Source organism: Pseudorasbora parva, chromosome 8 (assembly GCF_024679245.1).
Source record: "Pseudorasbora parva isolate DD20220531a chromosome 8, ASM2467924v1, whole genome shotgun sequence".
Taxonomy (NCBI): Eukaryota; Metazoa; Chordata; class Actinopteri; order Cypriniformes; family Gobionidae; genus Pseudorasbora; species Pseudorasbora parva.
In genome coordinates this window covers 40,902,009-40,918,777 of record NC_090179.1, presented here as the reverse complement: position 1 = coordinate 40,918,777, position 16,769 = coordinate 40,902,009, and the positions used below count along the sequence as shown (strand labels likewise).

At 39.6% G+C, this 16,769-nt stretch overlaps 2 long non-coding RNA genes across 2 annotated transcripts; both read left to right on the top strand.

Annotated features, from left to right (window-relative positions):
- The first annotated feature begins 3,419 nt into the window (after positions 1-3,419).
- LOC137085315 (uncharacterized) lies at positions 3,420-5,674 on the top strand. The gene is made up of 3 exons (XR_010906962.1): positions 3,420-3,621; positions 3,710-3,812; positions 5,500-5,674. It is a non-coding gene; the product is annotated as an uncharacterized lncRNA (long non-coding RNA).
- Positions 5,675-13,844: 8,170 nt separating this feature from the next.
- Positions 13,845-15,487, top strand: LOC137085314 (uncharacterized). Its single transcript, XR_010906961.1, has 3 exons — positions 13,845-13,949; positions 14,107-14,225; positions 15,010-15,487. It is a non-coding gene; the product is annotated as an uncharacterized lncRNA (long non-coding RNA).
- Positions 15,488-16,769: the final 1,282 nt, after the last annotated feature.

The following is a 16,769-nucleotide window of genomic DNA, read 5'->3' as shown; positions in this document are numbered from 1 at the left end:
GCATTTTCCGGCGCCATGACCAAACGATAAGCATAACTGTACCCTATTATAAAAATAATCATATTTTCTTATAATTAGTAGTATACAAACGGTGAATTATTACAAATAGTTTGGAGACTTCAGCATTTAAATTGTAGGCTACCACTGTTTTCCGATATAAATACCTCAACGGTAGTAATTTCTTAGTTTGTGTAAAGTGTGCACATCAAACTCCCAGAATGAAAGCAGGACTTATTTATATTTCCAATGTAATTATGAGACAAGCGTGCCTGTCTATGTGCTTCTTTTCCTTTTTTATTTAGTGTTAATTTAAATAACAAATGCACAAAAGATTACCAATATAGAAGTTTTTTTTTTTTTTTTTTTTTTTTTTTTTGCTGTGAGAGGCGCCTTTTTTAAATGGTTTTCTGTTAGCAGTGAGCGTTTTGCGGGCTGTTTATGCGCCTCGGGCGGCTCGCGTTTATGAAGGAGCGCATGAACCAAAAAAAAAAACACCTCTAAGCAGCAAAGCGTCCGACGTCATCTCGTTTTTTAACACTCAATAATACTGTTCCAAATAATGTACAATGGCTTCTGAAGGATTTGGTAATACTTGAGTCATAGTAGTAGGATCTTCACTTAATAATTAATTAGGCTATATGCATCATTCTAATTATTAATCTGAATGGAGTACTTCTCAAAGAGGTATGACATTTTTTTGTCATTGATTAGCTAATAATTAATTGAACTGAAAACAATAGAAAAAAAGGAAATCAGTAATTGGTTTTGTAAGAAATTAGGGGTATTTTCCCCAAATATAAATCTCAAATTTCTCCTGAGTACCACCAGCCCTGCACAGTTTGTATGTCTCCCTCATCTATCACACCTGATTCAAATCATGAGCTCATTAGCAGAGACTGCAAAACCTGAAATGGGTGTGTCAGATATAGGGAGACATTCCAAATGTGCAGGGCTGGTGGTACGCCAAGACAAAAAAAAACTACATAAAAATTCAGAAAAATCATAGTGTTTTTTGCCTTGGTTTTCCTGTTCCCTACACCCTAGTTGAAGACACAAAAAAGCTCTTAAATTGCAAAGTTTGGGCAGGCTGTGTGCTTATGATGCAGGAAGATGATATTAAAATGGTGTTGTTCTTTGAACAGTACATAAAATATGTTTTAAACAATATGATTTCTCTATGTTCTTCCAGGTGAGGTGTATTTATAATGCAAACAGGTTTATCTGACGTATGCAAATCTACATCAGTTTGCAGTCGGGTGTTCTTACAAAACATACAAATAGTTATTGTGACTATACAAATGATTTTGCCTAAATTAAAATTGACTGTTTGAAAGTCATAAGGTGTTCTTTCTTACAGATTGTAATGGAGCATTCTCAGAGAACAAAGAGAAGGAAAATAGCTGCAAAAGTTGCTGAACATTTTCGTTTCGTTTCACAACATGAATTTGAACAACCACTGGATTTTAATTTGGAATCTGCCTATGATGAACCATTAGATGATTCTGTCTATTATGATTGTGTCGAGCATGTAACAGACAATGTAGTGAATGAATATTCCACAGACATTTTTTATGATGCTTTGGACAATGATATATTTTATGATAATTTTGAAAATGGGATGGCTGATGATACCAGTGACTTTGACCTGGACTCTGAATGTTCTGATTCAGACACACTAGATGACACAAATGGTCTTGCAGAGTGGGCTGCAGAATATAATATATCTCAAAATGCGTTGTCTGCTCTTCTGAAAATTCTCAGACTAAAAGGCCTCAATGTGCCATTGGATGCTAGAACCCTAATGTCCACAGACCGTAAGTGTGATGCCAAAAATGTTGCTGGAGGGTCATACTATCATTTTGGAATTAAGAATTCAGTTCTGGCAGAATTGGCATCTTTAGATTTTGATCTGAGAGACCTGACAGACACTCTCACTCTTAGAGTTAATATTGATGGTCTGCCTTTATACCGCAGCAGCAATATAAGTTTGTGGCCTATTTTGGGTAGGATTAAGGAGATCCCAAATTCAAATGTTTTTACGATTGGCTTATACTCAGGTGTGACAAAACCATCAAATGTGCAAGAGTATTTAAATGAATTTATTCAAGATGTTAAAGTTGTTGTACAGGAGGGTATTCAGTATAATGATGTGCATTTCGCAGTTGCTGCTCCTGATGCATTCATATGTGATGCTCCAGCACGTGCGTTCCTCAAATGTGTGAAGGGTCACACTGGGTATTACGCATGTGAGCGCTGCACACAAAAAGGTGTCCATGTAAATAGGAGAATGTCTTTTCCTGAGTTGTCTGCAGAGCTAAGGACTGATCAGACATTTAGGGAAATGGGTTATGAAGAGCACCAAGGTGGAGTTTCACCCCTGTCTGAGTTAGGTGTAGGGTTAGTCTCAAGTTTTGTGCTTGATTATATGCACCTTGTGTGTTTGGGTGTGATGCGCCAGTTGATTTATCTCTGGTTAAAAGGGCCTCTGAAATGCAGGCAGTCAGTTCAAAATCTCACTGCAATTTCAGCATTCATGGCTTCTGTCAGGCAGTATTTACCGAGGAATTTTGCTAGGAAACCAAGGTCTCTCTTAGAAATAAGTATGTGGAAAGCAACTGAATTAAGACAGTTTTTGCTTTACACAGGTCCTGTTGTCCTACTTAAAAATATACCCAATTCAATGTATAGAAACTTTATACTTTTGTCTGTATCAATAAGAATACTTCTTAGCCCTGATTTGTGTACTGAAAACTGTGACTATGCAGAAGATATTTTGAATATTTTTGTCCAAGAGTTTAGCTTGATTTACGGCCTTGAATTTGTTGGATACAACATACATTCTTTGATACACATTGCCCAAGATGCACGGAACTTTGGTCCTTTGGATAACATTTCCTGCTTCCCATTTGAAACATATTTAGGTAAACTTAAAAACATCGTACGGAGACCCCAAAATCCTGTGCAGCAAATTGTCAGGCGCATCCATGAGAAGCAGAGAGTGGCAAAACAGAAGAAAATAACTATTTCCTCTCCTCTCAAACAGCTACATTTCTCTGGACCAGTAACTGAAGAACTTGGAACATGCCAGCAGTACAGGCAGTACAATGATGGACAGACATTCATTTCTTGCTGTAAAGGCGATAACTGTTTTTCCATAGGGGGAAGGATTGTCATTGTGAGAAATATTTTGCTTTCTTGTAAAACTATCAAGGTAATCTGTCACTTCTTTGAAACCTATGAATCTTTTTTCAGCTACCCAATTGACTCGGCATGCCTTGGAATTCACGTTGTTTCAAACTTATCCAAAGACTTGCATGTGGTATCGGTTGAGGAATTAAGGAGGAAAATAGTGCTATTGCCATTTAAATCTGGATATGTGGCATTGCCACAGCTGCACTAGCTGGGTTGTTTTAATTTTTTCCAGCATGCTACCATTTGCGGTTGTGGATTTTTTGGATGGTGGAGGTGTAGCTATTGTACCCTGCAAGTGGTTTACTGGACCAGAGGAAGATGCTTGTTACTGGCCACCTGGACGAGTCAATATCAGCAAGGCAGTAAAGGATGAACTTGTTCCAAACCCTGACTGGCTACAGTTTAAAGTGCGCGTCTTGGGAAAAGCAGGTAATTCTACTGATAAGTCGCATTCCGAAAGCATGTTTCTGAAATTGTAGTAACTATTTTTATTGGTAAATGTCAATGTCTATCACAGGAAACTATGCCCAAGCCACAGCAAAGCTTTTCAAATCTGAGGCAACCTCTGACTTGCAGACCGAGTCTGATTCAAGTATGGGAAAAGGGAAGCGCAAAAAAAGGTATGACTATATTTATTGGATACATTGATTTTAAAAGAAACACTTGTTCTTGATTAGGATTATTACTTAACAACTCAAATTTTTCATTACCTTTTCTGTTTAATGCGGTTACAAATATTTAAAGGTGTCATGAACTGGCTTTAAAAAAAATTTATACTGTTTTCTGAGGTCAACTAATGACGTTTGTGTGGTTTTTACATTAAAAAACATCATAACTAATCAGCAATAGGCTATTTTCTACACTGGTTTTGAGACTCTCTCCTGAACGCTGGGTTTTGATGGGCGTGTCACTGGAGATTGGAAGTAAACGCGCACGGCTAGGATTGGAGAAGATTTGCACATTTAATGAGCTTCAGCTCCGTCAGTTCAGTTCACATGAGGGATTGTTTTGAAAGCGGCACCGGAATGATTCTCTCACAGGGCTCATAAACGTCTTTATCTAACAAACATAATGATTTCTCATCCACCCGCGATTGATTGGAATATTATTTTTGTTTTACATGGCACACACGATCTGTGGATATAAGCGTGAACAAACATACACACACGTGCGCACGCGCCCAGATCAAGAAAATATGCATTCGTTTTGGTAGCCCATCTGGAAAACACACATCCTCGGGACTACTATTACATATAAAAAAGACATTTTACTCACACAAGTTTGTTGCAACATTCCTGTCAGATCCAATTTGGAAGAAACAGCATTGTGTTTTAATCTCAATATGTCTGCAAAACCTGAGACTAGTTTACAAACAATACTGCAGTGAAATGAAGCGAACACGCAAACGGTCTTCCCCACGTGAGCTGGAACTTCATTAAAAATAAATGAAGTATTACACATTCCTAATATTACGATCCAATGGAATCTTATGCAGAGACTATTCTTCCACAATATCAACATAACAATCTTCTTCTGCATGTTTATTGCTGCTGACTAGCGTGATCTGATGAGTCGGTGGGCGGGGCTACTGAACTACACGTGCTTATTATTCTGTAGAGGCGGTGTTTCGCCACTAGATGATGTCAGGATGAAGCACACGATTGTTTTCTGGGCCTGGTGTCTATAAAAGCTTTTCTTTGACTAACAAGGACGTTTGCAGCTCTAAAATGTACAGGATAATCTTATATTACCATGACCTTTTATATATCAAAAGCTCAAGGGAAAGTTATTTTCACAATTTATCACCCCTTTAACACAATCAGCTCAGCCTCTGAATTTTCTTTTTAGGCTTGAACAAACAATAACACACATAATTGTACAAAAATGGCCATTTTGTAGAGTATTTTAAAATAACGTCTTAAATAAACTAAAAGAGTTGTAAGAAAATTAAATGCGTGTCAGATCCGCATTATGTTCGGCAGTGGCAGATCTTCAAGTCAGCAGCCTAATAAACCAGATGCTGTGATTCCATCATTAAAATTAATCAATTTTAGCCAGGTAAAGGGCACTTCACCAGGTAGGAAAATCACTTCCTGTGACTGAATAACATCAGTAATTTTAATACGATTCGATGTATAATTAATTAATTCAGTGAAGTCAATGAAGTGCTTCTTTAATGCTGAGAGTGTAACATTAAAGTACTGTTTTCATATTTCATTATTATTCATTATCCTACATTGCACATACAGCTATAATTTGAAACTTGTAGAAGTACTTAATTATGCTCTACATTTTGTGCATTTCAAGGCCAGTCTGTATGTCAAGCTCTGATGAGGAACTCGATGGTGCTGGGAATGATCATCCATCCAGTGTGCATTTACCTGCCCCAGTTCCAGACAACCTCCAACCGCAGGCTCTCCCCTTACTCAAGACCCGTCCGTTTATTCAGCTCCCTCCATCTTCAAGTCCTTTAACGGCTGTTACTCCAGACCGCACCAGGACAGTTCTGCAAGTTGCCAGTTCTTCATTTACAGATCTGCATTTACCTCCCCCAGTGCCAGAGAACCTCCAACCGCAGGCTCTCCACTCACTTAAGACCCGTCTGTTTATTCAGCCCCCTCCACCTTCAACTCCTTTAACGGGTGTTACTCCAGATCGCACCAGGACAGTTCTGCAAGGTGCCAGTTCTTCATTTAGAGATGGCATGTTTGCACGTCTCCTAACCCTACTGGAGGACATCAAGGAGACACAGAGGGTTCATGGGAGGATGATACAATCCCTCCTCACACAACATGATTCAACTACTGTTGCAGTACTTCCAGAGGGTATCGTTTTCCCTCTGAAGACGATCACTGATGTTGATGCGATGGAGCAAAAATTGACAGACCCCACCTTCCACAAACACATGGTATGTCCTAACAGGACAAATTTGCAGGTTAACAGGCTTAATATTAACATTTTTGCACGTACATTACTGTGCAAAAGTCTTAGGCCACCGCACCAGCTTGTTATTTTATCAAAGTTTCAATGACCATCTATATTTATTTTTTCATTAAGATACAAACAGAAAGTACAGGTAAAAAAAAAAAAAATTATATAAATGCCACTATATGGCTATATATAGAACACAATAGCTTTTTGTCAACACTACTAGCAGAAATTGAAAAAAACACTACTAGCAGAAATGCAGCCCCAAACCAGGTATGGACATCTCATTGCTCAACAGTAAGGTGAGGTGGCACTAAAAACTTGCCACTTTAGCCTATATAAAAGCTGGTTTTCTATCAGCTTTTTAATACTGCCTATACATTTCCTGTATCTTCAGGTTTCATTTGTAAATATATATGGTCATTATACTCTTTTCTAAAGCAACAAATTTAATAGTGGCCTAAGACATTTGTACTGTAGCCTTTTTGCTACAGAGGTAGAATTTTTTGCAGCACAGGCAACACAATTGTAGTACAATTATAAAACAAAAACTGTTAAAGAGGTAACTGCATAGGAATTATGAGAGTGTTCCCTAGGAATTGGAAGAAATAGTGTTGTGTATTAACTTGATACACAGTACACGCAATAGATCACTACTTCCGCTGTAAAATAGTACAACATTGATTTAAAGGGTTAGTTCAACCAAAAATGAAAATTCTGTCAAATTCCTCCCTCTCGTGTCCTTCTAAACCCGTTAGACCTCCGTTCAACACAAATTAAGATATTTCTGATTATATCTGAGAGCTCTCTGACCCTTCCATAAGCAACAACGTCATTGCAACTTTCAAGGTCCAGAAAGGAAGTAAAAACATTGTTTAAATAGGCTAGTCGATGTGACAGTGGTTCAACCTTAATGTTAAGAAGGGACGAAAATACTTTAGAGCGCAAAAACCAAATAAAAATAATAGTAATCCAGCGGGTTTAGAATGACATGAGGGTACATAACTAAATTTTGGGGTAATTAACCCTTTAACGCAATGGTTCTCAAACCTGTCCTGGGGACCCCTCACCACTGCACATTTTGTATATTTCCTTCATCAGACACACCCAATTCAAGTTTTGCAGTCTCTATTAATGAGCTGATGAGTTGAATCAGGTGTTAGATGAAGGCGACATACAAATTGTGCACTGGTGGGGGGTCCCTAGGACAGGTTTGAGAACCACTGCTTTAACCTATGGCTGCACGATTTGGGGGGGAATGTATTTGTGATTATTCAGGTTATTTTGTTTTGTGTTTTCTGCCTCATAATGATAATCTTGATTTCCCTTAGGTTGCCGTGGTGGCAGATATTGGAGGGAGTACTGTGGATGAAGCCACAAAAAGAATGATGGCCTTCCTTTTAGACAACCCATTATCAAGGGAGTACAATTTTGTTGGTCGCCATGGAAAGCGAGAGTTTCGGGGGCTCAAACTGTTTGAGGTTGTGTATGGTATGTTTACTCTTTGTTGAATAGTTTGTACCACATTCATGTGCAAACAGAGGTTAGACTTGAGTTGTTCTTCACAAATCAGTGCAAGTAATTGTCCATACTTGGACCGAGAATACCTCAAATTATGAGAATATAGACCAGGCATACTGCCAATTTCACTGATAACTAACTGTTAATTATTGGTATAGTGATCAAAACGTAAGTTTTCTTACAAATAAATAATACAGTTCAAACATAATTAAACACAGGTGAACTAATACAAGTTAAGTATTATTAATATAATAAGATTAAATAGTTAAGCATAAATAGTTAAGCATAGATAAATACAATAGAACAAAAGTTACAAATTCAGTTAGGTCTAACAGTACGCTGTCAAAAAAAAAAAAAAAGTACAAAATTGTACCTTTTAAGGTACAAGTGGACGTCACTGGGTTTTTTTTGTACCTCTAAGTCAGGTATAGGTAAGTTCAGCCCTTAGAGATTTGATGTCCTCCAGAGTTTAGCTCAATCCCTTCTAAGCCACCATAGTGTAAAACGTGTGGCTCCTAGCATGCATTGCAGCATTAAGTATGTCACCATTGTTGAGATTCATATGCTGATTCTTGATATAAATGTGCGTCTAAATGTTTCCCCCTTAGAATGTTTTTAAAAATCAAAATTCAGAATGTCAGATGTATTATTGGTGAATATTATGTGTTATTTTTGGTATTAAGTGATGTTTAGTCAAACATTATTCTTTATGATAATTTTTAATGGCTTATTTTGTTTTGAACAATTATGTGTTTTGTTTACACTGTAACAAAACCACAAACTCACCTAAAATTCCAAGTCAAACTGCCTGCCTAAATGAAACACTGATCACCATAATGGTGACCAAACTTTTTTAATAAAACATCAACATCTAGACCTGTTAATTCTCAATAAGAGCTTCTATAGATGTGTTTCAGGCTTGGAACTCTGCAGGACAGCGACTCACTAGGACCGAACTGAGGAAAACAATGGTATAATTGTACCCTAAAGACTAATTGTGTACCTTTAAAGGTACAGTTATTTGTTTTGTTCCCCAAGGAACAAAATTTTACCTCCACTGTACCTTGTTTCTGAGAGTGTAGAATTCAGGAACAGAAATGTAATAAATGCAAAATAAGACCATAGTGTTTACTGTATAAATTGGATATTGATGAATCTATGTTAAAGCTGTGTTTTGTTGTTTTATTAAAATTAATGGCATAGCACCAAGTATTTATTGGCTGCTGTGACTTTAAGACATAATGCTTTTATCCAAAATAATGAAATCCATTTCTCAACTGTTTACATTTACTTTAGACATAACCGACTGTGTTTACAAGAAAACTTGCCGAGATGGGTATAACTATTTATGATTAAATCATGACACAAATTTAGTTTTTGGGTAAACCATCCCTTTAAATATTGCCCTGTGCCCTTGTTTCTGTGTTTGATTGGTATATAATAAACCTTTGGAGCAAAAATGTTGCTCTTGTCACTTTTGTAAAAATCCACAGAAACCATTTGTGTATAGCAGATATTATATCTGATACCATTATTTTATTTCCTGAAAAATGTCAAAGTGCAGATAACTCCTTTTTGTTGGAATTTAATCTCACTTTAATGCTCTTTATATATTTTACAGGAAGCTTGAAAAAAAATGTGCTTACAAACTCTATTACCAGAAGAGACGCAGAAAAGGCAGTGTCAAAGTGGCTAATCGGTGCCAGGGACAGGGGAGGACACCGCACTGTGAGGGCACGTGGTGGACAGCAAGACGGGTAAATCATTTAAGACTTGCTTGGTTTTAAATGGTAATAAAAACTATAAAAAGATAAGAATGATAGTGCATATCAATACAAATTCAAAATTCTTTTACCATTTGAGTGCTGTTACATACAGTGCAGATGAGGGACGTTGATTTTACTGATCTTTTTTTTATTTTCAATCATATATCACTCATAAATGATTAAATACAAAAAGAATAGTAGCTATTAAGATTGATGTGATTTGGAATGCCTGATAAAAAAATATGATCAGAAAATCAACGTGCCTGAAAATCTGCACGCAGTGTAGAGTGACCGTAACTTGTTACAGTGACTTGTCCTGGAATCTGTCAGCTCTGCATACCCACTTCAGGTCTTGCATAATCTCAGGTCTTCTATAATAAGCTGATAAGATGAATCAGATGTATTAGATGAGGAAGACATACAAAGGCTGCATCTGACAACTTATGCAGCTGACTCGTTGCCTCTCCGACCTATCAGCCAACGACTTAACAGGCAGCGCTTAGATAGTAAGGTACCTCACAAAACTGATTTCGGACAGACTTATGAGGCAGCACAATGGTTTAATGATCTACAACAAAACAGAAAGAGCATTGGCAACAGCATGTATTTTCTACAATACTATTTTCTCATCTAAATTACTTCAAAAGTGGTAAAAGTTGGTCAAAATGTACTGTTTTGCGCAGCCAGTATGTTCAGTGCTGAGGGTATTTCAGGACAGATTTACAAACTTCTGATCTAGACCAACTTCATGTGGGGTACCAAAAGTGTGAAAAGGGGAATAAAAAAAGTGGAACAATGGTTGATTTAATTTATTTTGTCTTTTCAAAGGGTTGTTGGGAGGCCGACGACAGAGGAGTGAGGAGCTGCACTGTTTTTTTGTTTTTTTTTTCATTTTGTTTGTGAAATACATTATTTTTGAGTGTTCAGATATGCAGTTTATGTCAAATTAAGTTTGTCAGGAGCTTCATTTTAATGTATACATTTTTTATTGTTGATATTTTTGTGTTATAAAGTTATAAATGTTATAATAGTCATATTTGAATTGTTCCTAATAAACCTTGATTAATAACGTAAAGCATAAACTGGTTTCAGTTCATTGAATACCTTTAACATTTGAATGTAGTTAGTGGATTACATGAAATGTTTGTATTACGGGGTTTACTGTAAAATAAGGTAACCCAAACAGAAAATGTGCAAGCCCATATATATATACCCGTTGTGGCCCATAAGAGCCCAACATTACACCTATCTGGGTCCCGTCATCAGCCCATATGGGCAGACCCATGTAGGCCCCAAATGGGTGCTACCTGGGTTACCCATATGGGCCTAGTATGAGCCCATCAAGAGACCCATCTTCAACCCATCTGGGCTAACCCATGTAAGCCCCGAATGGGTTCTACCTGGGTCACCCATATGGGCCCGGTATGAGCCCATCAAGATACCCACCATCAACCTTTCTGGGCAAACCCATGTGGGGCCTCCATGGAAACTGAGGACAAAATTAGCTGGGTCCCAGTTGGGTAGCCCAGGTGGGCCCCAGATATCAGCCCATGTGCAACCCCTTTGGGCCCCACATGGGTGTGTTGGCTGGGTTATTACTGGCGACTGGAACATTTTGTGTTAGCAACAAAATAAATGGAGGAAAGTCATACAGCAAAACATATTTCACAAACACTGAAAGAAGTCATTTCTGATTGGGACATTCCAAGTACTAAGATCGTTCCTGTTGTCCACGACAATGCAACGAATATGGTTGCATGCATCAATCAACTGGCCCGAGACCTATCAAGGTGAACTGTATAGGGAGTCCATTGCACGGGGCATACACTGCAATTGTGCATTAACAGCGCATTAAAGAAAGATCCCTTGTGTCGGACTGTTGCAGCTGAAAGGCGCCTGGTTTCACACTTCAAAAAAAGTGCAAAGGCCACCACCACAGCACTTGCAAATAAACAAAGAGAACTGAATCTTGCAGAGCATAAACTTGTGCAAGATGTTGTCACTCGATGGAATTCTGTCTATCTTATGCTCGATTGCCTGTTAGAGCAAAGAGGACCAGTTTCACCAGTGCTGACGGATTCAAGTGTCAGCAAACGATCCGACCGTGATCTAGAGCTCACAACATCCCAGTGGAGAATGGCAGAGGACATAGTCAATGTTCTCAAGCCAATGATCAATCTGAAAGCTTTTGTCACAAGATATGAACACATCTCTGTCTGCCACTGTTCCAATGCTTATAAACATTAAGACACACTTGGTGGTACATGAAGACACCAGTGCTGTTACTAAGACCCTCATGAGTACCCTGAAAGAGGAGATTGACAGACGATGGGAGCATAAAGGCCGTCTTTTGGAAAGCAGTGTTTATATCAAGGCAGCAATTCTTGGCTCACGTTTTATGAAGCTTTCTTTTTGCACTGATGAGCAAAGGAATGAGGTGTAAACTGTGGTAGAAAATCTGACTGAGAGTTTAGCGGCCAGGCCTTTACAGGAGGTAGATGTTGACAGTGAATTGGTGGAAGAGCTTGATACTGCAGGCCCTTCAAGACAAAGTAAAGAGAAAGACCAAGTGATGTAGATGCTGTTGTCCAGTAATGAACAGGAGCAACAGCCAGGGAACAGTAAGATGAGGGCTTATTTAAAGGACACTAAAGCAGTACAGAATCACTGGAATGGTGGCAAAAGAATGAGGAGAGATACCCAAAGCTGTCCAAGGGGCCGCAAAGAGATTCCACAGCATCCCATCTACTTCCACACCATAAGAAAGAATTTTCTCCAAGGCTGGATTTATTATCAGTAAAACCAGAGTGCATTGCTGCCGGCCAACGTTAACAAGTTGGTTTTCCGCGCACACAATTTTAAGAGACTAACACGCACACAAGCAGAGTGAAAGACTAGATTTATTTTTAGATCGGGTAGGGTAAAAGTGTTTTCAAACATTTCAGCCGTTTCTAATTCAGGGTGTACTCACACTAGGCACGGTTGCCATGAACCGGGCCCGAGTACGATTGTCCCCCCTCCCCTCTCCCCCCTCCCCCGCTGGCCTGCACTCACATAGGGTTTCATCATTTGTGCCGGAGCACGCTTACGTCATTATGGTGCAACGGTTTCGGGATAAACAGGAAGAGCGGCGCTCTCTGAACACGATGGAGTCTATCGCTCTGTTTTCTTTGTGGATAATTTTGTGTCGTTTGGTCCACGGTGGTCCACAGCCCTCTCACAGCCTGTTGTTAAACAGATGTGTCGCCTTAGTGGCGCGAAAATGTTCACGTAATCGTGCTGCTCGTATTATGAGGTTTGCAAGGTACCAGCTGAAGTGCAGCAAGGACTTTGCAGCTTTGATTACGGACTCCAGCACGGTTAGCGCTCACACTGCATGTGAACCGTGCCCGAGTCCAACTGATCCGTGCTCTGGCCCACCTCTTCCAAGCAGGCCAACTCACACTAGTCAAACGAACCGTGCTTTGGTAGTCAAACGCACTCGGGCACGGTTCAAACTGGCTAGTGTGAGTACACCCTCAGAAATGCAAATCCAGTCGGCATTCAGTGTGTTTTTTTCCTCTCTATGCAGGTTTTTTTAATATATATAATTTTTTTAATCTTATTTTATATATTTGGGTGATTCTGTATTTTAAATGGGGCTATAACATGTTATAAGAAAATGTTTCACCTTTTATTTACCTTTTAAGAAAACCTAAATAAGAAAACCATTGTCAGTTCGTCTGTCAGTTGGCAGGCCATTTTGGTACCTTTAATAAAAGTTCTTGCTGTGTGCAGTGTGTAAAATAAAATAAAAATAGTTTTACCCTCCTGCTGACCAGTGTCATGCCCCTCCCAACCCATTCACACACACATAGATGATTCGACTATCAGTTGACTATAGAATGATTTGACAATTCTGATTCGAATATGTAAATCCTTAGTCGGGGACAGTCCTAATATCTGCAGCTGATATTAAATAAACAGAGAACACACTTGTAGTTTGTACTTTTTTTTTTTTTTTTTTTTTTGCCGACGGCCGTACTGGACTTTTCCAGAACACACAGATTGCCAATCCATCCCTGCAAGGAACCGGGACATCTGAGGGAGTCGCCTGTCAATGACGTCATATCTGCGTTACCCTCAGTTACCTCAAGCGGACGGAAAAGTTCCATAGTGCACCTTTAATAGAGTAAACCGCATTGCATCATTATAGAGTGAATACTGAACTTTTTTTTTGACAATGTTAGTGAGTTTAGTTTGCTGTGTTAATTGTTTTTAGAGCAACTACATTAATTTGGAGAAATATGTCAAATTGATTGAGAAAAACTATAAATGTTTTTTTTTCTTATTGATCATTTTGAGGAAGTCCATATGATACACACAACGATGCTCATTATTAAAGGAGTCAGTGATGTGAGTGTGAAGATTTTTAATAGGTCTTTTCATGGTGTTGAAGAAGAGGGCTGGTCAAGTGTCAGAATAAAAACCATCTACTTCCTCTTTCACATCACTCGTGATGACGCATTTCTGAACCTTCTGATCTGAACAACAGATAAAATGGTAAGTTATATTCATACTTCTTCATCACTTACCATTGTTAGTGGATATAAAATAGCGTCACTATTGCTCACGTAGGTCTGGCATACAAATATTCAGTTTAATCAAAGAATATTCTGGTGGGCTTTGTGTATAAAGTGTTTGTGTGTGTTTTCTTCAGGTTTTTGCTGTACCTCTGAGGATCCTCCTGATCTGCCTGCTTCACTTTTGTACTTGTGCTGTGGGTGAGGATGTGGACCGGAAAACCCTCATAAATATTGTGGAAAACTTTGAGAATCAGTTCTGCCAGAAAGACTCGGGAGAATAAATACTGTGACAATAATCCATTTATTAACAATCCAGCAAGCAATAAAGTACTTTGGCATAGGCCCCGTCCGTAGCTCGCAATCAGAGGGTATGGACTCTGCATATCCTGCCTGAAGACGAAGGCAGAGGCGCAGCCGACCCCCCCGTGAGGTATGGAAGGGACCATCCTGGTGGTGGTGGTGGGGTGGAGTAGGGAAGGATTTGACTTGGAGGTGGTGGGGTGGATGGCGGTGAATTGGTGCGTCAGCATCTGCGAACTCAAACATGAGTAAGTACCGATCTTTTATACCCAAGTATTAGAATGTGATTGGATAGATAGAAGTTGCAGTGACGTAACAATTAAGTCTTCCTGGCAGAACTTATGCTAAAGCTTTCATTAAGTTTCTTTCATTGAACATATTAGTAGAATAACACTTTAGAATACGGGTGCACTAATATGCATTTATTCATGCTTAACTAATGCACAGATAATCATGATTTAATGTATTACTACTGGTGAACTTACCCATTTATTAATGATTACTGCATGAAATGACAAGAAATATATTAAGAAAATATAATACTATAGCAATATTTGACTGTAACAGAATGTATTGAGTTCTAAATCAGAATGATTTGTTAATTATTGCACCATTAAACAATCATTTTAACATGAAGCTATTTTAGAATTTTTAATTATATATCACGCATTTTCTTTATGTTACTATTTGTTATTTAACAAATAAGCTCAGAAAATTCCCACTGCTTTAATTTCCAGGTTGCGTGACATGGGACAATACGCTATCGTGTTCAGAGTCGAGAAGAAACAATGTCTTCCAGGTTCAGACTATTTAGGTCCGGACTTAACTGAAGTGAAAAAAATGTTTCAGAAGAATGAGGTTTACAAGACCAATGACCTGATCGCTGCAAGGGCTGATAAAAATAAACAAGATCATTCCGAGTTCCGCCTGAAGAATTTTCTGAAGGACGTTTTGAACGTTAAAAATAAATGTGTGGTTTATTTCACTGTAAATTCACCCTGTTTGGATAAATGCATATCAAATGACGGGAAATTCAGCATTAAAGCCAATCTTCAAATGTTAGAGAAATATGGGGGAATTAAAGCATTTGCATTCAAAAAAATCTGAAGAGATGATGAGGATAAAAGGGATGCGGTGATAAAAAAACTGAAAGAAATAGCACCTGATTTGCCATATTATCAGTGTGAGGCAAACAAATGTGATCGCCTGAAGAAAAAAAACGTCTCAGGTTACGTATGTAACCCTAGTTCCCTGAGGGAACGAGACGCTGCGTCGAAACGCTGTGAGAACGCCTCTGCGTTAATGCGTCGTGAAGCGCCTGTAGAACCATTCCATCGGAAAAAAGATCGATCGTCGGCGTGATGACGTCATCGACCGGAAGCTATAAAGCGTCCGTGAAAACAAACAGGAACTAACTTCTGATAAAGCCTGAAGTAAGTGATCACGGACACGCCGGGAGTATGGCAGAGCGACGCAGCGTCTCGTTCCCTCAGGGAACTAGGGTTACATACGTAACCTGAGACGTTCCCTTTCGGGGAACTCGAGCTGCGTCGAAACGCTGTGAGAACGCTTAAACCCACATCGCCATAGGACCAAGTGTCTCGTATGTGTGAAGCAGAAGCGCACACGGTTACGAGAGAACCTGCGCCCCAACAGTAGATGCCAGGTCTAGTTCATAGAACCTGACGAAGGTTAAAGGAGACGACCATCCGGCCGCGTTACAAATATCGTGGAGGGAAGCCCCCGACAAGAGTGCTTTTGAAGCAGCCATACCCCTGGTTGAATGCGCCCGGACAGCCAGTGGAGACGGCTGCCCGGCCGCTTCATAAGCAAGTGAGATGGCCTCGACCACCCACTTGCTCATCCTCTGCTTGGATACTGGAGCCCCCTTCTTAGGGGGTCCGAAACAGACAAACAATTGGTCAGATTTTCTCCACAGGGCAGCTCTGTGGACGTATGTATCCAGTGCCCTCACAGGACACAGCAGATTTAATCTTTCCTGGTCTGACGTCTTAAACGGAGGAGGACAGAAGGCTTGGAGAGTGATGGGGCCCCGTGGGCTCGTAGGAACCTTGGGGACATAACCCGGCCTGGGATGCAGAAATGCTTTCACCATCCCAGGCGCAAACTCTAAACATGAGGGCCCTACCGACAGGGACTGAATATCTCCTATTCTTTTGAGAGATGATACGGCCAAAAGAAAGATGGTTTTTAGGGTGAGGAACTTGTCCGAAACCTCCAGAGGTTCGAACGGTGGTCCGGACAAACCCCTCAAAACAATGGCCAAGTCCCATGCTGGGACCCTCGAGTGCATAGCCGGCCTCAACCTTAAAGTGCCACGGAGGAAGCGTGTAATTAGAGGGTGTCTTCCCAAAGACACTCCACCGAAAGGGACGTGGAAGGCACCCAAGGCCGCCACGTACACCTTTATTGTGGAGGGGGTCAACCCTGCCGAGAACCTTGCCTGCAGGAACTCCAGCACTGTACCAACCGGGCA